The sequence below is a fragment of the Marmota marmota genome, unplaced genomic scaffold, assembly GCF_001458135.2.
Source record: "Marmota marmota marmota unplaced genomic scaffold, marMar, whole genome shotgun sequence".
NCBI classification, from domain to species: Eukaryota; Metazoa; Chordata; class Mammalia; order Rodentia; family Sciuridae; genus Marmota; species Marmota marmota.
This window is the reverse complement of record NW_025999990.1, coordinates 36781523-36808868: the sequence shown is the minus strand read 5'-3', so window position 1 is coordinate 36808868 and position 27346 is coordinate 36781523. Positions and strand designations below refer to the sequence as shown.

Here is a 27346-nt window from a genome sequence, read left to right as displayed (position 1 = left end):
AGGGGAGGGGAGAGGTGGGGAGGGGGGAGGGTGGAGGATGGGAAAGGCAGGGGAGCACAACAGACACTAGTATGGCAATTTGTAAATCAATGGATGTGTAACTGATGTGATTCTGCAATCTATGTATGGGGTGAAGGTGGGAGTTCATAACCCACTTGAATCAAAGTGTCGAATATGATATGTCAAGAAATTTGTAATGTTTTGAACAACCCACAATAAAAAATTAAAAAATAAAAAAAAAAGAAAATGTATTTATACAGTTGAAAGAAGGGCTCAAGGTGTCCCTTTTTTCTTCCCCTAGTTAAGTAGCTTTTCACTTCTAGACTTAACATAGAGTTGATCCTTCCCAATCTTGAAATTCTCTCCTTGGTTATCATTATGATTAAACAATTCCTCTAACCTGTTTAGTTCCTTAAGTTTCCTTCTCCAACTGTGCTAATTTCCTTTGCTTATTAAGCCTTCTTTGATTTTTGAGTCAAAGGTCCACTTGCTTATCATTCAATCAAGTTAGAGGCCTTTTGTCTCCCACTGAGAAAGACTGTGTACATAACAAAAATCACAGTGTAAACCAGGGGGAGAAAAGGAGAGAATATTTCCTGGGTCAGCCTCACATTGTGACAGAATCAGGAGCCTCTGAGCTCTGTGGAGTATCGACCCTGGTTCTACACAGTATATGAATCTGGACAGTTCCAAGTGTATGTTTTTTGCCTTTTGCTCATACACAAGACACACCAGGGGTTGCCTCACGCTGAATGGCTTCTTGTATTCACTCAGTTTCCCAGCGATGCTCTCATCTCATTAGAATTTCTGTATCCTCTGGTCTTGCAGAGTTCCCTTTACCTTCTTTTGTATCAGACAAAAGACGGTAATTTACGTCTAATTAACGGAACTGAGTCATAATGAGTTCTTTTCTCTTAGACAGCATTTGAATGTCCAAAATAACCAGCAAGATTGGGCTTTTTAGTCTTGCTCCAGCTTAAGGTTTTAAACACAATGCTCTCATTCAGGCCTCCTGCTTTGCATACAGTCAGAGGGCTGGAGGTTATCCACATTGTGAAATTCTTTGGCTGGTTATGCCTGGAGTGATTTAATAGCAGACAGGCCTATTTAATATTTTTTTGCTAAGTAGCACTGTTGAAATAGTCAAGCTTACGAATACATCCTTTTTATGTCTCTTACTTAGACTTGGATATGATATCTTTTGCCAGTTGATGAATTTGATAGCATTCTTTATGAGATCAATTTCCTTGCAAAAGATACAAAAGAGGAGTTTGATGCCAAGTGCACAAGGGGCTGTGCCCGTGTGTGAAGAGCAGCGTGATAAAGCAAAGAGGGTTCTTCCTGCGCCATGAGGAGGACCAAGATTTGATGATGTCAACACAACAAGCCTGCTTCACGAAAAGCAAAGGCACATGCTCCAACAGAAACAGTAACTGGGTGAGAGGACCAAATGCATCTTCTGGCTGTCTCCCATGCCAGGGCATTTATAATGCCCTCTATACATGCCGCATGCCAACACAAACAAGCTGCAGCGTCTGAGCTCCCCTGGCATCTCGCCCTCCTGCAAGCACCAGTTATGACACACGGGGGTACAGGCTCCTGGGACTGCCTTCATCCAAGCTTTTCATTATATTGAGATAAGAAGAAAAAACAATCCTCCCCTCTACATGTCCAATATCTCAAAACCCAAATATGTCTTCCTTACATATAGTTACACTACAAAAAAGACTGTGGCCAGACAACTTGACTATCAATCCTGCTGGGCCAAACTACATATTCACCTGTGCTCCAATCTTTACAGGCTCAGCCACTCAAATAAAGGGAAAAAAAAAAAAAAAAAGCAAGAAAGAAAACAAAACAAAAACAAGGCTGACCAAACTTCTATCACGGGAATCATGGGACAGGGAAATTACAGCTCTGTTACCCAGAGGGACAGGCAGGCGCTGCTACACAAACTCAGATTTTTATTGTTTGTCTCACTGTCTTCTCTCCTCCTGCTGCTCAAAAAGGTAGAATGGAAAATTTATAAACACTGGCTCCTCCAGAGATACACTTGATTTGTCAAAACGGAAAGATGACCCTTCGGTAATGAGGCTGCTTGATGAAAATATTAAAACAGACAGTAAGTCAGAGAAAATTAAATATTACCTTGATTAATTAGGCTTAATGGGTGAGAAACAGATCATCTATTATATTAAGTTGACAAAAATAGGTTAAAGAAAAAGAGTGTTTCACATCAGATTAAAGTATAATTTCTTTTTCTTTTTGGGGGAGAGGAGAAAGAAGATATTGACCACTCATATAATCAACTACGTTTATGAGCATGTAAACAAAAAGCACTAACAGGCACTTTAAAGCAACTATCCCTGCATCTTGAGAAGGGAAATCTAATGTGAAAAACAAGACATACATAAGAAGCCCAAACATGCAAATGGCCTGAATGTTAATTTATAAACCTGACATTTGAACCACAATTCTTTTCATTCAGACTAATTTGAAAATCATTTGGACACCTCCAAGTTAGTCAGATACCCTTTCTAAAATGAAGCTCAGGGAATTAACAGCTCACAGTCCTGCAGTTCAGCCTCATATCCTGGAAGGCATTCACACTCCCCATGTGTTAGGTGCAAGTCTGACCTAGAGGGATCTGGTGAACCGGGCACCTTCCAGAGGAGGTGAGCAGGGACCTAAGGACTTCCAGCACCCACAGCTCCCACAAGGTGTGGAAGGGTTCCTGCAGGGGCAGGGGACATTACATGGCAGCCACTTTTAGAGCAAGTCAAGTGTTTCCAAATTGGGGGCCATCTGTACACAAGAGAGCCATAATACAAAAGAGTACAAGACCAAAGGGAGAGGAAGCAGACATTGCCCGTAACAAGAGAAAAACACAAACTCTATACTGGGTGTCAAGTAAAGACTCTAATGCAATTCAAAGGGAAATCAAACTTGACTTTAAAAAATGAATACGTAGATGAATACACTCACATGTAATTTATACAAAATAGCCATTCTAAAAGGCATTAGCCACTCTAATTGGCAAGGAAATTAAAACTTACACTTGTGAGACCCAGTTTTAATCATTTGTTCTCTCTCATAACTGAATATAAGTGGAACAGAAAAGAGAGAGGACCACAGCACAGCAGATCAGAAGTGTATCCCCTTCCTAGCAATTTAAACCTGTCTATGTTTAGGAGACAACTTCATGATGAAGAACAGCTCCAAAAGATATTTCATGGAAACTTCAATGCCAAATCAACCTTGCTGACTCTAAGCCAGACTGGGACACCTTTTGGGGGGGAAACAAAAACATTTTAGAAACCCAAATAACAGAGTCAGAAACACAACCCACATCCTTCCAGGGAATAACAACTCCAGAACATCCGAAAATATTCAGTTACAACTTGGAAAGCCAAACACATAAGTTTTTTTACACTATAATTGTATAATCTTTGGTAGCATTTCCTAAATGTAAGGGAATTTTAAAAAGGTAATTGTACCGTCTATATACAGGGGTATCCTGATTTTCATAATCTTATTTCCAAAAACAAATGTATATAGATTGACTGAACATTAGTGCTCTGGTCTGAATATTCTCCCCACCCCAAATTCATATGTTGGAAACTTAATCCGCAACTCAATAGTGTTTGGAGGTGGGGCCAGATGGGTGCTGGGGTCATGAGGGTATGGCCCCATGAATGGATTCATGTTGTTATCATGAGAGTATATTAGTTATCTCACGAGCCTGCTTGTTGTAAAGTGAATTTGGCCTCTCTGTACTCTTGCTCTTTTACCCTTCCGCCTTCCATCATGGGATGACAGCACAAGGGCCTTCATCAGATGCTAGCACCATGGTCTTGGTATTCTCAGACTACAGAGCTGAGAAACAAAAAAGCCCTATTGTTTATAAAGCATCCAGTCTCAAGTATTCAGTTATAGTAGCACCAAATGGATTGAAGCAGAAAATGCTACAAGAAGTAAGGCAGTTATTATAATAGATACCTCAAAATGTGGAAACAGCTTTGAAACTGGGTAATGGGTAGAGGCCAGAAGAATCTAGAAGAGCAGGTTGGGAAAGCCTAGACTGCCATAAACGTGGTGCCTTAGGCAACCCTGGTTAAGAACTCAGATGAAGAGGAGAATTGCAGGCAAAGTCTGAATCTTGGAGATTACTTAAGTGGTCATGACTAGAATATTTGTAGGAATATGCATAGCAAAGGCATTCTGTTGAGGTCTCAAATGGAGATGAGGAACAAGGTATTGGAAACTAGAGTAAAGGTCATCCTTGCTATAAAGTTACAAAGAACTTTGGTGAATTGTGTCCATGCCTGAAGGCTTTAATGGAAAATGGAATTTAAGAGCCGGGGAACTAAGATATCTGGTGTAAGAAATTTCCAAACAAAATATTGAAGAAATTGTGTGGCTAATTTTAAACTCTTCAGTAAAACAGTAAAAGGGAGGTGATATTTAAAGACAAATTATTTGTAATTAAAAGGGAGCCAAGAAGGGAAAGATTTGGGAAAAATATCAGCCTGGCCATTAAAGAGTGAAAAGGTGAGTTTTGGAGACCAAACCAAGGTTGTGTCTAGGTGACCTTTGACTCAGGGGATTAGTATGGGTAGAGAGGATCACAAAGACAATGGAGAATGACAGAAAGACATTTCAGAGATCTTGGAGGCTTCCCCTTCCATCACCGGCCCAAAGCCCTAGGATGGTAGAATAGTTGAGGGGATGAGTCGGAACACCTTCCATGTCTCACTGCCCAGAGTGTTTTAGATCTTGTTCCTCAAATTCCAGTGCCTGCCCTACTTCCCAGTCACCCCTGCCATGGCTCAAGCAGACCCTGGTGTGTCCATACCACTCTGGAAGCACAAGCCATAAGCCATTAGCAGTGTTTACTTGGTGCTGAATTTAAGAACTGTGGGGATGTGGCTCCCTCCACCTAGATTTCAAACGATGTTCAAGATGGCTGGGCCCAGGAAAAGACTGGTCACAATGGTGAGGCCACCAGAGAACCTTCATTAGGCCAATGCCTAGTGAAACCAGGAAGGCAGGGCCACTCCTGAGACCTGAGAACTTCACAGTTGCCAGCAAGTAAGACCAGCATAGGAGAGCCCTAGAGCCTGGACTCCAACCAAGAGGACTGAAGTGTGGACTAATAATGGAGTTCTCTACACTTCACATCCAACCTCCATAGACTGAGAATATTCAATATTCACCATAAATTGTGCTGTTAAGCACTCTTTGATTATATCCTCTTAGTAAATCTTTGAGGTTATAATAATGAGCAACTATAGTATAGTTAGCACACGTCAAAAGACTGTTGAATGTCCTAGCTGGAAGAGTCTTGAAGATCACTGAATCTGCCCGCTCCTCTTTTTGGAATAGAAATACCAATTTTTAATTTATAAACCAGACAAAAACATGCAACAATAAAAAACTATATGCACCCCTACATGTTAGTAATTTGTTCTTTTACACATCTGTCAACTAAGATGTTGCATAATGAAATAAGTACACTGAATTCAATATGCTTTTAAATACACATGGATTAATTACATGGATCTCAATAACAATGAAATTAATTTGAAGAACAGTAACAAATGTGCGGTATTGGTTGACATATGGATTTGTGTATTGAGCAATAATTGTAAGGCCCCTTAAAGGCAAGAACCTAAAATCTCATAAGTCTCCATCACGTCACCCTTCAAGCACAAGTGAAGGCCAGAAACGAATGAACCATCTTCCCAAGGTCATACCACTGGTCAGCAAAACAGGGAAGGCTAAGCTTCAACTAGGACTGCTACAAATATCTGCTTATGTGCTATCCCCCCACAGAGTACAATTTCAGCTACAAAATTCAAAATTAATATCCACCTACGTTATTAGAGTATTTTCTACTGTATTCTAGCAGACTCTTGGCAGTGCTATAAATGCTTACCCCCTTCCAAACTTACGGTAGATAAGAACTTAATGAAAACTAAAATATAACTTCAGGGAAAAAGACAAATTTTCTTTTATTGTAGTGCAGAATGTTGTATCTATCATGGCCTAAAAATACCCAGAAACCAGTACAGTATTTCTAATATAATATGTATCTCTCTGGTTTGGAAGGGGAAAAAAAAAATTCTTTTATTCCTTCTCACTCTGCCTAAAACTGGAACATTGAGATAATAGAGATTAAGTCTTAAATTTCTATATCCAATAGTGGCTGAATCACAAGAGGAATGGAAAAGCATTTGTCTCTACAAGCTAATACCCAATACCCTAGTCCTCTGGGCAGTTTACATTGATTTTGCATTTAATTGCAAAGGCTGACTTTACCATATTTTCTAGGACAAAGTTGTAAAAATGAAAGGATCGAGATACACTCTGATATGAAGCTTGAGAAGAAAGAAAATTCAAGAGTACTGGTTTCTCTAATATCTATATGAATGCAAAGAGGTGGGTTTGTCCCCCTGCTAGAAACAGACACTGGGGATTATCAACCAAATTGAGAGCAGAGGGGATAAAATTGTATTTCCTCCCATTTCCTCCATTTTCAACTCCCTCCCTGATGTTAAATTACTCTGAGAAAAGGGGGAAAAAAAAAAAAAACCTCTGAAACATAAATACCTTTTACTTGGTCTGTAACTAATTGAACTTAATTCCCTTTAGTTCATTTAGCTAGTCAACTTTATCCTTCAGTCTGTCTGGCAAATATTCTACAATTCTTTTCATATGTTTTTATAAAGTGACAAGACTCCCCCCACATGGCTCCCCTCTAAAAAAAACCCCATATTCATTTTTATTATCATTAAAGAGGATAAAACAACATTTTGATGGGAATGAAGCAGATATTCTTAGTTATTAATACAAATTATTTTTCAATATATAGGTTTCCTGAAGCTTTACAGGAAAAAAAATATTTTAGAGATGATCTACTGATCTATTTGAAGGAGGTACCACTGGGAAATTAATCAACAAAATACCAATGGCTTTAGGACACTGTCATAGAGGTTATGTGGAAGCAATACGAATAAAACCCTCTGCTTCCCAAGAAGAATGATGGGCTTCTCTTTTCCTTTGATTAACAGAGCTGGTTTGAGCAACCCTGCAACAAGAGCCCTGCACTGGCTTGATCAGGCTGCCAAAACAAGGTCCCACAACCAGGGTGCTGGACACCAGAGTGGCCTCTCTCACAACTCCAGAGGATAGAAGTCTGAGATGAAGGTGTTCAGGGGGTTGGTTTCTCCTGAAGCCCTTTTCTTAGTTGTGGATAGCCATCTTTGGCCTGACTTTCCATGTGGCCTTCCCCTTGAGTATGTCTAAGTCCTAATCTTTCTTGTTAGAAGGACACCAGGCAGGTGTCCACTGGAGTTAGGGTCCACTCACATGAATTCATTTTCATTCGATTCTGTGATGACCCTGTCTCCAAATGCAGTTACTTTCTGGGGTAACTACATGGGTAAGGATTTTAACGTGAATTGGGGAGGAAGGCACAATTCAATCCATAACACCCTCACTAACCAAGAATTGTCTTTTCATATGTGAGTGATTATATAAAGTCTAATTTTCATAGCCTGATGTTTAATAGCAGTCTTATTTCTTCTTACTTAGTTTCAAGGCCAAGAAAGGAGACCATGGGTAAATCAGAGCAATTACTAATCATGATGCCAAATCAGCAAGTTAATGTGAGCAGTGGTCTAACCTGAGCCTCTTTTATAGAAGGAATGATTACCATCATGTTTAACTTTGAAATGATTATTTATAAAATGAAACCTAAGTCAGAGAAACAGTCGAACATATAAATTTCAGTCGTCACCCCTCAGAAGCCCAATGTAATTAAACTGTACTCACTATAATTCTTATAATTCTTTCAACAGCTTTCAAGGAATTAGCAAAATATTGATCAAAAGAGAAAACAAAAGAGCACAAAACAATTTAAAATAGTAAAATCCCCATTAAAACATAGAAGTTGAAAATTTTTTTAACATATTATATATTGTAAGACACAAAATCTTTGAAGAAACCACAGCAAGAAAAAGTCCATAATTCAGAGGTGGTATCAAATCACATTTCTAATAATTATGTCTAAGTTCATTTACCTTTCATAGATGAATAAGATCATGAGAAAGATGGAATTATAGAAATCTTAACCTCTCTCATTTTAACAGTGAAGGATGAAGTCCATTAAGAAGAAATATATATATTTTTGACAACCAGGTGGAATTAGTCAATATTCCAGCCTAAGCCATCTTGTACATGGAAGTTATACGGTCATTCCAAACACAACCAATGAATTGGGAATTTTTTAATGTGATTAAAGAAACCACAAATGCAAGTAGTGACTATTACCTCTGCCACTTTGAAGAACTTGTTAAAAGGAATGTCAACAGTGAAGTTGCTTTTCATTTCACGAATTACCACAATCTAGCAGTTACTGTGTGAAAGTTTGGAGCAATTGTTTTCCTCATCTTTGATCTGAGAATTCCTTTGAGGATACGCTTATGATGCTAGGAATCCTTCTCTAGGAAGACACACACACACACAATTTGGCAATTCAGGGAACAGAAATATGGCCCTAAAGAGTACTCTAAAATTAAAACTTCTGACTCAGATCTGAAAACAAACAAACCAACCAACCCCAAGTTAGAAGATGTTAAGTGAAGTCTCTTGCCTCTGAGTCCTCATTTGAACTGAAAGATTGCTTCATGTAATAAAGGGATAAGTGAACGTCTGTAATTTAGTTAATCAATAATATACAGTTCCAAAGGGTTTTTTTCTGCCTTTTGCCACACTCATCTCATATGAAGGCTACCATGTGAGCTTGATCTGGTGTGACTAAGATAGACATATCTTTATCTTCTAAAGTCTAATCAAAGCAAAAGAGAAAACAAAACATTGGATTGTTCTCAAAAAACACTAAGCGCTTGGCTGTTTTATAAGGTTCAGACAAAACACTGTGAAAAATTCTACTGCCATGAGCCAACTGCATTATATATTCTCCTTGATGTACTCTCCTTCCTTTACATATTATATATTACACTGAAAAACTAAAGCTCAGAACCAAGTACTAATTTGTACGTATCTTTGTCACAAAGAACCACAACTGAATTCTAAAAGTAGACTTCAATCTCTTTTTAAGCAGCAAACACTGTAGAAATATAAGAAATATCACAGAGCTCAGTTTCCTGTGACGTTTTTGGAGGTACACACGGCACAAAGGGAAATGGGGTGGTATGTGAGCAGAGTCTACATGGAAGACACAGCCCACCATCCACATGAGCCTGAATCTAAATGATTCTTGTGTCTGATTAAAAACTCTTAGGCTCAAATGTGCAAGGATGCACAGAATGTTCTTGATCATATTTATAAGGAAATATATCCTTCTACAATATTGAAATAAGATCTGAAAAAAAGCCTCAACCAGGCTGGGGTAAGTTATGAATGCTTTAGGGTCTAATTTCCTCAACTGTAAAAAGAAGGATTTAAAATAGATGATTGCTAAGGTTCCTGTCTGCTCTAAATAGTACATCTCTATGAGTTAGGATTTTTAATGAATGAGGGTAGGGACTCAGAGTTGTCCAGACCAATTTAGCTAAAAACCTATAAAGTTTGGGAAAACAAACTGTAAAGAATTTATAACATGTTATAACATACTTTTTCCAGTAAGTTCTGATAGTTGCTGCTTTAATAAAGTGTCTCGACTCATATTTTTTTTAGTGCTTTAAGGCCTTACTAAACTCTAAAATCAGATTTCACACTCTGTCAATTATCTAGGGACTCAAGTTTCTCCTCCCTGGAAATAGTCTGGCCAGACTTCAGGGACCAGGGTTTTTCATCTTTATGGACTCCACACCCAATAAAACTCTGGAGAGCACTTGGACATCCAATAAATGTTTGCTAAATGAGTGAAAAAACTAAGGAGTGACTTCATGGCTATGTGTTAGCATCAGGAATTAAGGGAAGAAAGGGTTTGACTATGGGTTTCTACTCCTCAGGGAGCATCTAGAAGAGGGAACATATACACATAAAAAAAGTCTTAATGACAATGTACTGTGACTAAGTTTCCCTAATGGAGAATATATACAAGGTATAGTAACAACACAAAGAAAGAGGAAGGAATCAGAATGGGCTATTATTACTATGGTGAACAGATGCATTCCAATGATAGAAAATAAACTATTTTAGAATTATACTATTGGTATAACATCTGCTTCTTTTACACGTCATTGTGAAGGTTGTTCAGACATATTTTTCTTCCATAAAGTATCTGTGCTAAGTGAGAAACCCAATCATACGAGGTGCTATTCCCTCTACACCACTCAACATATGAAGGTACACATTATGGACTTCAAATTTTATATACACAAAAATATTTAATTTGGAATATCTCCATAAATAACGGAATGACTTTGAGTGAGACAAAGAAAGGTTCTACAAAGCAAGTTTTTGGGCAAAAACTACAATCAATTTTACCTAAGATATAATCTCAGTAGCAAATACTATTAGGAAAAATGATTGATACTTGCTAGTAGTAAAACAAATGTACATTTAAAAAGATGAGATGCCATTTTTCAGTTGCTAAGAAAGTAGGATTTTTAAACACACACACACACACACACACACACACACACCATACAATGATGGAATAACCATGGAAAGGAATGCAAGTAATCAGCCAAACATTTTTGGACAGCATTATGAAAATACATGACAAAAGCTATAAAGTAGTTTAATGTAATTCCACTCTGAGGAATATATGCCCAAAAATATTTCATAAGCTATATAAGCATTTAATTATTCATTTGTGATTATCTATAATAATCAAAACATGGAACAAAATCCAAATTGATCAAATTAGAGAAGAGTGTAAAATTAAAATGTATCAATACAACCTAAAATTATATACTAAATGATGTATGATCCAAAATAATAAACAAACCAAAATAATTATTGTTAAGGACTGAATATGAGGTGTCCCCTCATACTCCTGTGTTAATGCAGGAATCTTTAGATGTGAAATGATTAGATTGTGAGAACTGCAACCTGATCAATGGATTACTCCATTTACTAGATTAATAATCTGAATGGGCTAACTTGGGTGGTAACTGGGACAGAGTTGGAGGAAGTAGGTCATTGAAGACATTCTGTCACTGTTGCTCAGGATTTCTCTGCTTGAATTGAGTAGCTTTCCTCCACCATGCCTTTCCGCCATGATGTTCTGACCTTCATCCCAGAGCAAGACAGTAGGAAATCCATGGACTGAACCTCTAAAACCATGAGCCCCCAATAAACTTTCCCTCCTCTAAGTGGTTCTTGTCAGGTATTTTGGTCACAGTGACCAAAAAACCTAACACAATTATTATGAGACTATGTAAAAAATATGAAATACCAAACACCCTTCACAAATAAGAGTGATGCAGGAATATCAATATTTGCTTTTCTGTAGCAGCAGTGCTTAAAATAATGACAACCTAAACAAGTGCCTTATTTGAGAAAGATCATATGCAAAATTTAAAAATCTGCCAATGTAGTAGAAGTATGCATATTTATACCATTAGATAATTTTTCCAATGATAATTTCCAAGTCATCATTCAATGTCTAAAACACATGCCACTTTATTCAGTTATTCAATTCTCACAGCAGAAAGTAGTATTTTCTCCAATCTCTGTATTTCCAATGCATTCTACTTCAGAGTACCCCCAGAGACATTAATCAGTATCTCCCTTAGAGAAGAGAGCATCGGTGTGCCTGCTCTGACTTGCTGGATGAGAGAGAGGGGTGCCCTTTCTTCATTTCTGCACCTGTGCCTACAAAGAATAGATGTGCATTTGTGTTTCTTGAATTTAGGTGTCTAAAACAAAGCTAGAAAAAAACAAATCAAAGAGGGTATGGGTGTGGCAATAGACAGTCTGAGTCCTCCTGCACATCCGTGGTTATAATATTAAAAAAATAAATAAAGCTATGTGGTTTTGTTCTTTAAAAAAAATTCAATTCAAAATAAAGCAGTCAACCAGTCTGACGTTTATGTTTACAGGTAATGTTTATTACCTTATCAATAAAAAGTAGGAGGTGGACTAAAAAACCCTAACAGTTCCTGCGGGCACATTCATATCTAATATATGAGTCTCTCCATATTTAAAGGACTCTACAATGCAACTTACATACATCAGTACAAATTTACTATAAATGGCCACTGAAATAAGAGATTAAAAAGAACTTTTATATATTTTTTCATATTCTTATAAAGGTTTTCAAAATTTGATAAAATGGGACTCTGTTAATTTTCTTCTATGCAGGATAGAGCATATTAGAAAGATCACAAAGGAATATTGCAAACAGCCAACTTTTGATTTGCATAAGCTATGTCTAAAAAATTTCATTTGCATAAAAATTATCCTAAGGAAAAAAATCATGGATGTGGTAAAGATTAAGCTACAGAATTTTTCTTCCAGAATTGCATATGATAGCAAAACGTTAGACAGGGGGATTAGCAAATGATCTATAAAAGGACGACTTTTATTAAATAAACTAATAGCACTTCTGTAGGCTGTATTGCTACACAGACATTAAAATTATATTAAAATATTTAATGACACCAGAAAATATTCAAATATGCCATTAAAAGGAAAATGCATAAATTACAGTGGAACTTAATTTTTGAAAAAAAAAATAAAGTGTTCTTGTTATTCTCATTACGAAATCTGTAACATTGTGAAAGCACTGAATTTACAAACAGGGAAAACACAGAGAGAGGTTCCTGCCAGCCTCTGGTTATGATAATTTTGTCAGCTGATGAATACTGTGTTTCATGTACATTTTATTTAAAGACACCTTATTTAATACATACCGTGGATTCATGACACTAAGTGTACGGCCAACATCATTATAACTCTACCTGAATAAAACTTATCCAGCACACATACTTTCTCGGCAAGGTACAACATAGCCTTTGTGCACTTAGAAATCCTAGAAAGCACCTCAGTACTATATAGGTCCAGGGGCCATCTTAAACATCAAAATCACCAACAAAAAGCATAAAAATGCTAAAAGGCAGCATTAGACAGATTGAAAAAAAAAAAAGGACTCTTGTTTACAGGCTGAGAGTTGAAAGAAGGTGGCCAAGTGTCACCTCGTTCAACTTCAGCTTCGAAAATGTGTGGAATAACTGGAATGTTCTGACACTCTGTGCACGTCCTCAAGTAACCAAGAAAAATGCACCATTAGTATTCAATGGTGTTACAAATAAACCTTAGGGAGTAAGTGAATACATCAATGCAGAGCCCACATTGAATGATGGCCTCTACTACAGGTGTAGGAAAGAAATGGATGGCTATAACTAACCTAACAACTCCAGGGTGACGTTTATGTTTACAGGTGATGTTTATTACCTTCATTGTATACCTCTGCTGTTTAAAGGTAAGTTTATTATGCTTTTATAATTAAAAAAATAACAGGATTATTCTAATTTTCTACAGAAAACATATATTAACTTTTTGGTTATGGGGAGAAAACTATTACTAAGAAAATCCTTTAAAATATGGTGTTTCCATTATATTTTCTGGTATCTTACATTGTTAGTTTATAAGTTATTGGACATCAACATGTCCCCTAACACTGGCAGTATCTACATTGTAAGAACTTAAAAGAATGCAGATCAATAAGACTTTATAATTCTATGGTGAAAAGATCACATTAAGAGAATAGATTCAAGATATATATAGTATATATAATTCATTTTCAAAATATTGATGTTGTACTTCACTTTTTGTTTGTAGTCACATTAATAAAGTCATTGCCAGTTGTAGGATTTCACTGAACACTTTTATACCAATAAAAATGTGAAAGTTATTATCTATGCAGTAATAAAGATAATTGGCAACAAGCTACTAGAAAGAAGTTCAATAAGGTCAAAACCAACCAAAACTAAAATGAGTTATAGAGAAAAGAAGATAAATATTAAATATAAAGATAAATAAAAAACTGAATATAAATACTAAATATACCTACATATGAAAGCAAGGCCATGGAAGTTACAGAAAAATTGAGACAGGGTGATACGTAATGGAAGAAAGTAGCAAGTAAAAATGTTGAATTTAACAGAAAAGAGATGTTTAAATCTCAAGGCAGGTATAACCTTCAACATGGCCCAGGTGTTAAATAAATAAAAACATCAACTAATACTATATTTCAAATACATGTGAAATCTTGGATTTTTTAATTAGCAAAATCAGATGTATTTGTAGATCTACAATATGGAAACATGATTATTTAGCTTTTGTGTTGAACATTTATTCATCCATCCATCCATCCATCCATCCATCCATTTAAATATTTATTGATCACTGATCTTTGTAATGCACTGTCCTGGGCACTGGACAGACGCTGCTACATGTGGTAGTTAATTTAACTGTCAACTTGACTGGGCCATGTAATGTCCAGGCACTAGGTCAAACCTTATTCTAGGTATTTCTATGAGAGTGGATTCCGATGAGACTCACATTTAAGTCAGTAGACTTAATAAAGTAGATTGGCCTCCCCAGTGTGGGCGAACCTCCCCTAGTCAGCTGAAGGTCTGAGAAGTACAAAAGGCTGAGCCTCCCTGAGCAAGAGAGAGTCCTCCTGTTAGATGTCTTTGACCAGGGACATCAGCTTTTTCTTGCCTTCAGACTTGAACTCTTGAAGAACACCGGTTCCTCCTGAGTCTTGAGACTGCTAGCCTTCGGACTACAACTTCACTATCATCTCTCTTGAGTCTTCAGCTTGCCGACTCTCCTTCAGGTCTTGATACTTGGAAGATTCCATAATCACATGAGCCACTTCCTTACAATAAATCCTTACAGACATATATAGATGATAGATAATAGATGGACATTGATATTGATATAAAAGATTTTGTTTTTCTGGAAGACCTGGATTAATACACTATGCTAACCTATCAGTATACAGAAAAGTCAGAAGGGCCTAGTTTCTCAAATCTGGTATATAGAACAACTTAGCTATGGTCTTCAGTACCCTACCAGAGTTTTCACGAGATGATATAATGTTGTTCACATAAACATATGGGGCCCAAAGTTTTAAAAAAACTTTGGCAAAACCTAAAAAGTTTTTATTTGAAATTTAAAAAATTACAACTATTAGAATCTTCAGAGTTACTACTCTAAATTTAAAAAGATAGACCACAGAACTAGAGGACACTACAGGACACAGAACTACAATACTTATAGAGCACACGTGTATTAGTTCATTTTCTGTTTCTAGAACAGAAAATACCTGAGGAATTTGTGAAGAAAGGAAGTCTACTTCACAGTTTCAGAAGCGGAAGGTACAAGATTAGAGAGCCTCATCATCAGCCTTTAGTGAGGGTTCCCTCGGCTGGGTCACAATGTGGTGAAGTAGAAAGGGAACTAGCTTCATACAGAAGGGGCAAGCACGTGGAGTGGTTTCAAACTTTAACCATCTTCTCTTGGGAGAACTCACTCACTTTGTGAGACCAGCATTAGTCCCTTCCAAGAGCAGTGCCCCTAACAGCCTAACCAATTCCAGCTAGGCCTCACCTCTTCAAGACTCTACCACTTCTCACACTGCTACTCTGGGGACCAAGCTTCCAGCCTGTGAACCCTTGGGGGACACACTCGAACCATATCCAAACAAGAGCACTAACTCGCTAGCTCAAACTTTTTTTGTCCCACGGAGTGAGGTCTGAATGCAGGCAAGACTAACCCCATAAAGAGGGATTGACTATAATCCACTCAGACATACGCTTTTAAAAAGTGAAATTTTGTAAAACTTATCAACAAGCATCAGTATCTTATTTCTTGTCATATTTCATATTTGCTCAACACATGTATTCTAGAACATTCCAGTTTAAAACTAACCACAGTGTACACAATGATTTGTGAACATAAAACAAAGAGTTATCCTCTCATACAGCTACTAGGAATGATCAAACTTAATGTCAATGGTCTAAATAACTTTTCAGTTACTTTGTGTCTACAATAACTTAGCAGTTTGCTTCCCGCTTACACATTCTAACTATTGTTCAAGGGTATTCCAGAGCTTTCCAATGTTCCAGTTTTAAACAACAAACATATCCTCTACCCACCTCCCCCACCGACCAGCAGTGTCCTATGACCCCTGTTGCTATTTATATGACTCTCCTGACTAAACACAACTTAATTTCCATGTATCATAATGAAGTTAGTGGTGAATTTTCCTGTCTTTCAAAGTCATCTGCACCTGGATGCATTTCTTTAACAGCACCCTATTAAATTATATTTCTCCAAAAGCCACCTGGAGACTCGGCTGTAACCACACCTGTGATTTATAAACAAATACACCATAACACATTTGGGAATTTAATCTCACCAAGCTTTATTTAATACCCATGTGCAATTTACTCTGAGTAAAATGCTATGTTTGACTGAAATAATGGTTCTTGAGGATCCAGGGTTTTTAAAGAGGAAGACTTGATTGATGTACAAAATAAACTTTTTTTTTTTTTTCAGAAAATGAAATTGTATAGCTTGAAGCACACAATAGATTTACAAAAATCTCCCCTAAGCATGAAAAAAAGGGTTTTTAATTTGCTTGATTATGTTACTTAAAGATTCTAATATAAGAAAGAAAAATAAATACTCTGCATTACAAAAAGTCCTACTTTTGCCATAATGAAAATCCTACTAGAGCCAAAATTAGCCACTTGTCCACCTGTTTCAGTTTTTCTCTGCCCCCTCCATTTTTCACCTGTGTCTCTTCCTGTTTCTCAAGTTGCTCAAGAGGGAAGGAAACCTGTTCTGATTTCCATAAAGAAATGGGCACATTTCACACCCACTCACCTTGATCAGGGAGTGGGAAACTTTTCTATTATGGAATTTGCCTGTGTCCTGGTTTTACCATTAAAAAAGATAGCAGTTCCCTTCTTTGGAGAAAATGACTCTATATGTCATAAATCAGGGAAATAGGGATTAATTTTAGTTGGGGGGGGGGCTTTTTAAAATTTAATTAAGTGGAGAAAAAAATCCCAAGTGTTTAGAATTGATTGGCTGCAAAATGCCTAAAGAATTAAGAAATGAAATTTTCAAACACAGTTGGAGGGGCTATTATGATGCATCTCTGCAGAGTCATTTCTTAAAGTTTTTTTTTCTTTCTTTCTTTTCTTTTTTAAAAACAACTTGAAACAGAGGGGTGGTAACACAGACCAATATCCTCTCTTTCTGGTACTTTCTATCCTGCCCAACAGTCAAGATTTTGACTGGAATACAGGACAGAAGGCCCATTTCCATACTGAGTATCCAACTGTGAGAGACAAGAGTTGGTACCTTTGGAAAGAGCAATTGCAAAGAAGATTATTTATTTTGTAATGAATATGCAAATTAGTCCCTTGCCGCTTAAAGTCAAGAGTTTAGGCACTTAATGTAAATTAAATATAGAAAATCCCCAAACTTATCTTATGCTTTGGAGTAAGCCTTATTTGTTTGGCTTATTTGTGGGAGTGGTGGCAAAGGGTATGGGAAGTGGCTCAAAATTATCTGAGAAAATGAAATGGAAATTAAAAAGAAACAAAGCATGAAAATAGCTTCTAATACAGAGTGAGCAATAGTACATATCCAAGAATCCTCAACATTGCAACTGAACCTGGTTTTCAAATCATAAAAAATTTAGGGTATAAATCTGAAGTCAGGTAAAGTGTATGTGTGTGTGTGTGTGTGTGTATACTATATATATCAGAGCTGATACTAATAATCAAAAATGGTATTTGCCTATGAAAAATCACCCTGTTTTCCACTAGTTACTGAATAGTAGATTTTCACAGTAGGCAGGTATTCAGTTAACTGTCAGAAAAGAAATAAATGAAATAATATAAGAGTCTTAAACCTAACTGATAAGCACAATAAACACTTATATGTTAAAAAAGAAGAGGACGAAATCAACAAGATTTTTAAAATGTAGTTTAAAAAATTAGAGGCTCTAAAATTCAAAATCAGGCTGCACCCTATGAACACCAATAGCCAAGGAAAATTTGGAACAGCACTTTTTCTGGCAACTTCCGCCAGCTGTGGACAGGGGCATTAAGCTCTTGCAGCACTTCTTGATGCCAACTGGCTGTGACTTTTTCCTGTCTGCCTGTCCAGGAACACAATCAGTATTAATTCTACTTGGTTATAATATTGATTTTTGTTAATAAAAATGGATTTATAATGAAGAAATACCATAAACAATGTTATCAAAAGTTTCTGTTGTTTCACTACCAAATAGGAACCTTAAAAACCTTTACCACGTATATTCATTAAGAGGTTCTGCAGAGCCGTTGTTTCTAAAGAATTAACTAAATCAAAATAAATTCAAAGTGCACATGTGTTTGTTCTATATTAGAAAAATTTGTTACTTGAAAGTAGAATCATAGACAATCTTTAATTGTCATTTTTCATCAAATATATTTTAAAAACTGTTAAGCATTCTCATTTTAATTTTTAATTTAATTGTTGTACACAGAATTCTTTTCACTATTCATTATCTTATGGAATTGTTATTAAGGTACAATACTCCTAAAATTGGATCAGAAGAATAAGTAAAATTATCCTCATATAATTATACTCACACTCATGATTAATTTACCAATTAAATCAAACATATTTTACTAGGTGAAAAGATAAAAGCATTTGACAAGCTAAACATATACAGAGATGCAAATGTATGTGAGCCTATACATATGTATTTACATGTGATAAAATATTAATGAAGTGTATTTATAATAAAATTCACTACCTTCTAGCTTTATACCAGGATTTTTTAGAAATATTATGTTTTGTTGAATAGATGGTTTCATGGTTAAAAAGACTTGACCTATATCTAGGGGTCTTGAGTTAGAATTCCTCTCACAATACTTTCAGCTATGTGTCCTTGGGCATGTCATTAGATCTTTCTGCAATACATTTCCTTCAGCTGCAAATTGAGAAGGTTGTGGTTGAAAAGCTCTAAAGTTCCATCCTGTTCTGTGAGTCTCTGAGAGAGAAAGTTCATAAATATTCCATAATCTTCCTTTTACCAAAATGTTACTTCCAAATATAGATAACCTTTCATGACACAAAGCAAATGTTATGACAAGATACCTTTCAATTAATGCAAATTTTAAAGTTACTATTTAAAACAATTCAAAAATAGAGCAGACTCTATCAAGATGTTGTGATTTCAGATTTTTTAGAACACAACATAGGCATCACATGCCAATCAAAATAAATCTGAATAAAGCAAATTATTAAGTATGAATGTTAGAGTTCTGGAATACTTCCAAATTCTTGCTATCATTTTCAAAATAAGCTTTTCATAAAAAGAAATATAGCCTAAATTAAGCAGAATCCATTAACTATACGCAAATTAAATATTATTTCTTTTATTCCAAATTCAGAGAAAATGCTCAAAATGACAACAAAACAAATTTTTATCAGTCATTTTTCATTCTCTCCTAACTTCCAGACTACGGCCTATCACAGAACCTCAAAATGAAAATTTTAAATTCAGAAAAATATTCACCCAAATTAATGCACAGTCCCTTAATTAAATATATAATTCCATTCATTAAGTTGTCATAATAGCTAAAGTATTCTAATATGCTTCATACAGATGTTTAATAATCTTTATAAGAAAATAAAATAGGTTTCTGGTTAACCCTACATGACTTAATTAGCCAGGAAACACCACTCTACCATGTTGATTAGTTAGTTGAGAATTCACTATAAAACCCCCCAAATAGAAATTATAATTAATGGGAAATGAAGAGAATGCATTCATATCCTCTCATGATATGACTTTACTCCTAGAGTTTATTCATAAGTTCTCTATCCTGAAATTGTGAATATGAGATAATTAAAAATTTTAATTTCCCGCCAGTAGTCAGTCACCACTAGCAAATATGGGATAGGAAAGTATAATATCTAAGTTTTGAGAACCATCTTACTTAGTTTTGTTTCCCTTCCGGTGGGATGATTTGACCTTACGTATTCATTAGAAAAGGAAAATCATCACCTAGGTCACAAACTTCTAGATATGAAAGAATAAATAAAGTTCTGTAACAGGTAATTGATCAACAGTGAGGAAGCCCACAAAATGAGCTACTTGTCTAAGTTTTAGGGCATCTGCCTCTGCTAGTGGCCTTTTGCTTCTGACTTTATAATTGTTAGTGAAAACTCTTTTATCACATAATGATAAATATGTATCAGCACTTAAAAATCAATTCAAGCTTTTAAAATAATTTATAATTTTGGTTAAGCATCTCTAATTAAGTCTAATTTCTGTCAAAGATAATGTGAGATACTTTTTCTAGTTACACAAATGTTGAGTTAACATTACTCTGGACATAAGCAAAAACTAAAAAAAAAATAAAGGTAAAAATTATGTACAAGGGGGAAACTAAATCCAGCATTCAACACATGTACACATCCAAACTAGGTATCCATTAACTCATCCCATGACAAATATTTTGTGAGAAAATAAATAATGACAATAACAAAGCTGAAAAGCTCTACAAGTTTGACAATTAAAAGCAGGCCAAACTAAAATGTACTACTCTCTAGTACATTTATCATAGAAATGTTTTAGAAAAATTCTAGCTCCACACCACAAAATCAAAAGCTCATCATTTCAAGGACTTTTGAAATGTAAATAAAAAGTAAATAAGTAAATAAATGTAAAGAAATAAATATTTCCTTTATAAAAGAATAACATATTTTCTGAAGCAAAGCACCTAAAGTTAAAAAGCGAATCTAGACTTACAATATCTCACATCTAATACCTACAGATATTATGTTTAAAATCTGGATCTTTGCTGTGATGGTACAGAGTATGAGATGGTATGAATATTCAAAATGGAAACTGTCTCATTGGTGATAAAAGACTCCAGAAACACTATTACCTAGTCACTGAAAATGACAAAGGATTAAACCATAAAGAGCCCAATGTGGAAAACACATGAGGAGAACGAATAAATGACTTAATAGGTGTGTCATAATATGCATGCTATCATGTTGATACATATTAAAACAAATCTTGACTTTACAAGTACGATTCATTTCCCCAATAGTTTAAGAGTTGCAAATAAACATATTAAGGGCTCTTCTTAGTTTATAAAGAAGTCCTTGATAAAGAGGATAGCAGGGGAGGGTGCGCAAAGTCAAAAAAATGAAGACGTCAAAAGAAATAAGTTTTCCTTTGGGGGAAGGAGTTAAAAGGTTGTTGTGTATTTTAATTAGTGTGCAAAAAAAAAAAAAGGGAAGGAAGGAAATAAGCTGTGAAAACTATTAATTAACACCTTAGCACCACTATCTAGCCCCCACTAACACCTTGTGCTCTAGCAAAAAAAAAAAAAAAAGAAAAGAAAAAGGGAGAGGGTTGTAAAAGAAAGAAAGAAAAGGAAAAGGCCCTTCTGATTCTGACTCCAGGCCATTAAAAAATTAAAAAAAAAAAAAAAGTTCAAGCTTCCTCTAACATTATTCTAACAACTATGGACAAGATTTATCTTCAAAGAACTTTCTTGTTTACAATACAAATCTCCCCCTCTGTAACAAATTAAACCCAATTATCTGGCTGAACAGTTTCCATAATAAAACCTGGTAGACATAGGAAGCAGTAACCTTTCCACTTTTTTTCCTCTCCATTTGATAGCCTGCAGGTTTCAAGGAGTGAAAACCACTCTTACTTATCCCATTAACACATAGGTGTTGAGAGGGCATGGAAACCCCTGGAAAGATAAATGGCCTCATTTTCTTTGGATCAGGCTTTGGAGACAACTTCCAAAGATCTGAAAAAGTGCTGAAAACTCTCAGTTGTTTATTTGATCCATAAATTTAAAAAGTGCTATGGGAAACATAACATTCCTCAGAAAAGCATCATTAACTCTTTTTTGATCAATGCACTCTACAGACATTGGTATATCTAGGTATTGCTAAAGGACAGACTAGGAATAGTCAAAGAAACAGATCCATCTGTTAAGATAGGAAGTAGATGAAATGCAATCACATACACTTGGGTCCTGGCCAAATCTAACTCACCCTGACAGACTGGGGCTCAGCTTTTAATCAAACAGCTGCTCAAAGACACATTCATGTCCCTCTAACAGTCAAATACAGAAGCCATACAAAGAGGAATTTCAGAAAATCAAGTTTATTCTAAGTCTTCAAAGCACATGTGTGCAATGTGTGCCTGCCCAATAATATATGCAAATTTTAATGACAAAATTAAAAATTCTAGTTTTTTTTTCCTATGACACTATATTTTGCACTCAACAGATGACCTACCCAAGAGTTTTAACTAGCCACTTTTTGTCCATGTGAACTTTGCTTTGCAAAAACTCTCTAAGTCCTTTTTTAAAAAAGCAAACAAACAACAACAACAACAACAAGTCAGAACAGAGCAGCTTTTCCCAAGTTTTCTCAACCTGACCTATAAGGAGTAATATCTAAACAAATAAATACACTTCTCTTTTCTATCCCTACTCTGTAGAATTCCATTTACCTGGCTAGTCAAGAAAGGCAGAATAATGAAAAGTTGTGTCCAGTCATACCTCAATGGGCTATGTTCACATCAGCCATTAAATAACACTTTGACAGAACAATAGCACCTTCTCCAGTACTAAAAGCATTAAGATTAATCTTATTAAACCAGATTCTGAACCATGGCCAGAATAACTAGACAGCTAATGATATAACTACTGTACCTACAAACTCATGCTACTGAAGCTAATAAGGAGCAGAAAAGAATATTCATTTTTATGTGCCCAATTCAAATTAATGACATTTTCCATAGAAACAAGATACCTGTTGCTACAAAATAAATAAATAGGTAGACTAGCCTGTGACCTAGGTAACATTTCTCTTTTAAAAAAGAATCCAATACTCTTATAAAAGAAAAAGTACTTTACTAATTTACATACAATTAACAAACAAAAAAGAAATGTTATCATCCTACTTTAAGTTGGTCCTACTGTAAGTTGGTGGATTTCTATATCCCCACACAATTAAAAGTAAACTCATGATTTCCTCCTTCTTGCACAGTTCAGGAAGGATTTTGGGAGGAAGATCATCATTAAACATATTGGAAACTTAAAGCTGAATTCTTTGGCCACGTCTCTTTTTAGGTATTATAATAATAAATGAACAGACAATATGAGGAGCTACATATGGGACAACCATACTTTATACAACACTTTGGACTGTTATTTTCAAGAACTGAAGAATGATTTATTTTTGCAAATTTCAGTATCATTCCAGCCAGAACCAATTATTTGCTTCAAGGTGATTTCACAAATAACTGATGTCAAAAGCTCTTTGATGTTTTCCTAGGCTACTCAAGAATATGAAACTTAAAAACAAAAACAAACAACAAAAAAGAGACATATCCAGATAATCTGAAGATGAAGAAGAAAGCTTTTCTTACTGTTTATAAAATCATGTATCCTTATTATAACTAAAAGCACATAAATAGTGTCAACACTTCCAAGGGTTGTTACTTCCTCTTTCATATGCCAAAATAGTATTTTCAAAAATGCTGGTTAACAAATGCTATTCCCTTCCTTTTTGGAATGATCAGCCAAGAATTTACATACCATACTTCTGGAGAAAACCATTTTTGACAGAAGGAATTGTCATGGCAAGAGCATACAAATACAGGACCATATGGTGTCCTTTCTTGAGATAAGAGGCAATAACCTGACACACTTAGGGGTTTATTCCCTTTCTGAATGAAGAACTTGGTGCTGCCCACGTCAACACCAGAAAGAAAAATACCCTGGCACTGTACTAATCACACACAGGGACCTCTGCTCTTACCTCCCCTGTTAAGCACTGTCCTGTGGGTTAATTCTTCTTTGTTTTAGTTGAAGCCAAAAACTAACATCACAAAACAGTGTTTCCCTACATAGGACTCTCTGTAAACCACATTCTTTGACTGCATAAATTATTTCTTAAGAATTAACCTGGCCCCTTTGTGAGATGCTGAGTTAGGGCCAGGAACAGGGAGAAATTTCTGCAGCCACTTCTGCCAGGAAGTCAGTCGGAATCAAACTTAGGAAAAGGGGAATAATAAGGACAAAATCAAGAAAAGAGTCAGTCAAGGCCAAATGCTCACAGCAACAGTCACCAGGGTATTTTCCCGTCACAAAAGCTTTGGCCTTTGTCCCTCAAGTCTGAAATAATAAATTTTGTACTGCAAGCTAGTGGGCTGATGCACCTAAGTAACAACTATCGTTATCAGGAGACAGCAAAGGAATATTCATGCTCTTGAGGAAGTAGAGTAAACACACCTTTCTGCCATGAAGAGAAGGAAGGGAAAGAGCATGAAAGAAAGAATAACTTTGTTCTAAAGCAAATATGTTATTTACTGCAATGAAAGTTCAAAGGAGAAAAGTACCCAGGCCTACAAGGGCTGCATTTAAGGACAGAAAGAGGTGGCAAGACTTGGCCAAGGGTCTGCAGCGGAACAGGACAAAGCTGCTCTAGAAACCCAATTTGCCATTCTCTAAATCGTGGGTTCTCTTCATCATGCCCCCCTCTTTCCAAGCAGGACTTAGGGTAAATCAAGCTGAATGAGGTTAGCACAGGAGAGAAATGCAAAAGGATTAAAAAAAAGAGGGAACACGCCCACCCAGTGACTGGTCAGTGCAAAGTCACAGAAGGGGAGCCTTCTTGCTTACTGTTGCAAGGGACAGAGTTCTTATCATCATCCAAGGCCGACCTGCAGTGGCTCTCTGGCCTACTTACAGGCCTTGGAAACAGGCAAGACACACGCTGCCAGGGAAGAAAAGAACAGAGCAGGACTTTTATTATCAAAGCTCAAAACCTTGACAAGTTGGCCTTAGCCTCCATCTCAGCCTCTCTCCTAGAGCCTGGTGCTGACCTATATGGAAAGATCTCAGAGCCCATGTTGCACGTGTGTGTGCGCGCGCACATTCGTCCCCACCTTCACCTCCAAGCAGTGGGAATTTCATCTGGATTTTTTTAAATGTCCCTTAACATAACCTTAAAATTGAAGTGCCTTTATAAAAGATTGAAAACATATGTATTTGAGGTAATAACACTGCCCGCAGTTGTTTTTTTTCTTTTTTTAAAGGAAAGACCTCATGCTATAATTTGTGTGAACAAAAAAAGAATCTTAGAAATCATCTAAGACCTATCATTTTATAAATGAAAACCAACTAGGGATCAGGGAGACAGGTGTTGTTTCTTTGAAATTAAAAGTAGTTAGATCTTGGATGTTTTGTTCATCCTGAATCTTTTTGAGTGGAGAAACAAACTCTGACAGAAGGAAAACCTTAAGAGATTCAAACACGGGTTAACTCATGCTATCAGTGTGTTAGCTTCAGAGACTTGAAAGTCACACAACTTCCTTAAACAAAATCACAACCTGTTAAGATTAAGTGCATGGAGCAGATGATCTATAAGGTATTTTCTCCCCAGATGTAAAGTTGTATGATACTGTTCCAAAGCCAAAAACTAAACAACAAGAATAACAAGCAGTTTAAGAGTAGTTGAGATGATTACTTTCAACTTTTTAAGGTACCCAAGATTTAAAAGTGTACACTGTTTTAAAAATAGATTTTCTTTGCTTTCCTCTGCCACTAATTTGTATACTTATATCTACAAAACTGGAAGGACGGTTTGACCTTAGCCTTAAAGGGTAACAGACAATGAGCCTGACAGACAATTAGCTGTTAACAGTTAGATATATTTAGCATTTAAGAAATGTACTATCAGTGTACTGAAAGTATTTGGAAAGTTCAGTCCTCAGTAGATAGAGCATGAATCATGTCCATGTCACCAGCAGACCACTTATCTAATCACTCCCACTATAAATGCAAGACTCTATGGCTCCAGAGCTGGTTTGTTTCATATTTCAGCTCCACGGTCACAGACAAATTCCCTGAGCCAAAATAAAACCTCTGACTTTCTGCATTCACCATCCCAAAATGGGTGAGTGGCCTCTCAGCCTGTGGAATTCCACATTGTGATCTTAATAAGCAGAAAGGGATTCTAACTGCTCCAGCTGAGATGGTACCAAATGGCTAGCCAAGAGGCCAGGATTCCAAATTCCTTTGAAGGAGGCATGAAGGTGATGGATTCAACAAAAGGCTGTGAATTTCACTTAAAACTTCAATCACGTTTTAAAAAATTAACAAGCTAGTTTAAAAAAAAATGGTTTCTAGAAACCACATCCTAGCATTCTTCTGGTCATCTATGAAAATCCAATAATTGTTAACTCCCAAGAAATAAAAATATGTAGCCTCTTATAAATACATTTTAATTGGTAAGTCAAGCTTTATTTTAAAAGAAAAGGAAAAGCAAAAAAATTTACTGAGGACCCCTGCCCACAAAGTAAATGATGTATAAACTCAAACATGCAGATCAAAGCCCACACTCAAAGCCCCTTATCTGCACAGGCTGGCAAGCAAACAAGGCCCAGGGCCAGTGACAGAGCATACACTAATTCTCTCAAGGAAGAAAGGCAATCACAACAAGAGATGAAATTTGTGGAACAAAAAACATAAAAAGGTTTTTTTTTCTTGCTAAAATTTAAGAAAGGTACAGTAGTGAGAAGCATACACAGAATATGATCATAGCAAATATTCTTTCAATTAAACTGAAACAGGTCTTTAATACTGAATGTGGGTGCTAAGGTGCAAAGAAACTATATGGGAAACAGAGCAAAGTTGCCCAGTGGCAATATTAGGTGAGCTGCATATGTAATTTCAAATATTCAAGAAATCAGACTAAAAAGGTAAAAGATGTAAGTGAAACTGATTTTAATGACATATTTTATTTAACTCAACATATCCAAAATAGTATCATTTCAAGGTAATCAAAATCTAAAAGGAAACAATTTATTTCATGGTACTTGGTATTCAAAATCTGGAATGAGCCACATTGCAAATGATCCATAGTTACAAGTAGCTGCTGGATACCCTTTTGGACAGAACATTTAAACATCTACGTAGTTAATTATCCAGAATTCAGATGCATCAAAATACTGTGGTTAGCCAAGGAAATGGAAAAAAAGATGAAAAAAAAAAAAAAAGAAAAGATATGTTCATCAAAGGTGATCAAAAATTCCCCACGGCCTGAGAAGAGAAAGTTAAGTTGGATTACACATAAATGAAATAAAAATAATTTAGACTTAGACATCAGAACTTCAGAGCTGATGAGACTAACACAGTTCTACTGTAGGCATCTGTACAGAGTCCTTCTCTTTGAAAAACTGTATAAAATAAGCATGAATTTAAAAAAAAAATAACATAAAATTACCTCTGGAAAAAAGTACAGGGAAAATATAATATCTCTGCTATATATTCCTTTAAGCTGTTAGTGACAACTCCTC

The 27346-nt window shown here is 35.9% G+C and overlaps 1 protein-coding gene and 1 long non-coding RNA gene across 2 annotated transcripts in view; both read right to left on the bottom strand.

The window, feature by feature from the left end:
* The window catches only part of Cdh2 (cadherin 2), a gene marked incomplete at its 5' end in the record, with an annotated part of 209462 nt that overhangs the window by 120685 nt on the left and 61431 nt on the right, over window positions 1–27346 (bottom strand). The window lies entirely within an intron of this gene.
* LOC125617746 overlaps window positions 460–27346 on the bottom strand; it is a 34619-nt gene continuing 7732 nt past the window's right edge. Inside the window, exon 2 of the long non-coding RNA XR_007348846.1 lies at window positions 460–22474. This is a non-coding gene — a long non-coding RNA (uncharacterized LOC125617746). The remainder of the gene's footprint in view (window positions 22475–27346) is intronic.